The following is a 1,598-nucleotide window of genomic DNA, read 5'->3' as shown; positions in this document are numbered from 1 at the left end:
CTTGAGTAACTGCGGGGGGCTCTATCCTCAGCTAACTTATAGTTTGTCCATCGGGCCCCGGAGCGTTGTGATGCTTGGTGTTGCCGAGCTAGTCTCCTATCTTCCTGACGTCTTTTTCCATCTTCAATTATCTCCAGGGTGTTAAGTTGGGAGATACCCAAATCTCGTCTGCCATCACTTGGGTATCTTGCTGGAGGGCGAAAGTTGCAGTCACCTTCCTCATGAGTGAGAGATTTACAGAAAAAACAATGCTTTTGAAGATTTTCATATTCGAGTTCCACTTCCACCACTGCTTTTGATGGAAGCTCGATGTCCACGCGCATAATCAGTGGTTTGAGGGCATTAACTGATACTCTCAACCGAGCTTTGTCTACTTCTTTGGTTTCAATAGGACCCAGTGCTTTTCCAATTGCATTAATCGTATCCTCCGTCCAATAATGGAGGGGAATGCCATGAATGTTGATCCAAAAAGGAATGAAGGCAGGGAAGGTGTCAGATACAACTGGCTCCCATCTTTGAAGCACCATCATCCATCTTTTAAAGTGGAAAGGAGCCTTCGACAGAATGGTTTGCAAGTCTTTTTCAGACTCAAAGCTGAACTGAAACAGAGCCGGTCCTAGCGCTCTACCGGTGATTCGACCCACTACATTCCAGTGTTGGAGAAAGAAATCCACCAGTGCCCCTGTCTTTTGGATAGCAGGGTTTGTAACTCTACCAATGAGAGTAAGCTTGTTACGTTCTATGAGTTCCAAGTTGTTCGTTTCAGGGATGCGAACCAGAGGTTTCCTCAGATGAGTGTTCTCGTCGCTCCATTTGCCCTTCGCAGCTCGTGAAAGACGATGGGCCATGCTTGATACAGGGGATACTGACGAGAGAGTGGACTACAAAGGTAGTAGAGGCCAAACAGCGATGGAGGAAAAAACTACACAGGGTAGTAAAGAAACTTATGTTGCCGCTCTCATGGAGACAAAGCCAAGATCTTCAGTGGTTGAGATATTTAAATCCATGGAGTCTAAGATGGAGTCCAGAATTAGCAGCATAGGACTTCACCGGCGAGAATGGCCGGAGAAGGCGGTCCCTCCGACAAGGTCGGGGGAAGAACCCGATGAATAATAACCAGAAGTGCTTTTACCCCGAGGATATTCCCAAAAGCAGGAGAAGATTTGAATCTTGCAGGACAGAGATAGGTGGACAGCAGCTGAAAGGGGGAAGTCAACTCCCGGAATCAGGAAAGTATCCAGCGGTTAAGAAATCTCTCGAGAAAGGCGCCTGGGAGAGAAATCTCAATAAGAACCTCTAAAATTAAAGTCATTTAACTGTATAATAGCATAAAAAACTATTCATGTGATTGTTAAAAATATATACAAGCATGACGAGTCCAAAAACAATATATATTTTGATTTACATATATGTATATGTTATATATATTTCTTATGGTTAAAAATTGTAGAACATACATACATAAAAATATTTTCATGTGTACATAGATATTAGATACTGTAGTATCCACGTGTACATCAATGTGTACATAAAAAATTGAAAGTTTGAGAATGTACAATTGAACGTTTGGGAATGAAATTGGAGACTAATCTTCACTA

The sequence above is a fragment of the Brassica rapa genome, chromosome A07 (genome assembly GCF_000309985.2).
Source record: "Brassica rapa cultivar Chiifu-401-42 chromosome A07, CAAS_Brap_v3.01, whole genome shotgun sequence".
Lineage (NCBI taxonomy): Eukaryota > Viridiplantae > Streptophyta > Magnoliopsida > Brassicales > Brassicaceae > Brassica > Brassica rapa.
The sequence above is the reverse complement of the archived record's forward strand: the minus strand, read 5'-3'. Positions refer to the sequence as shown.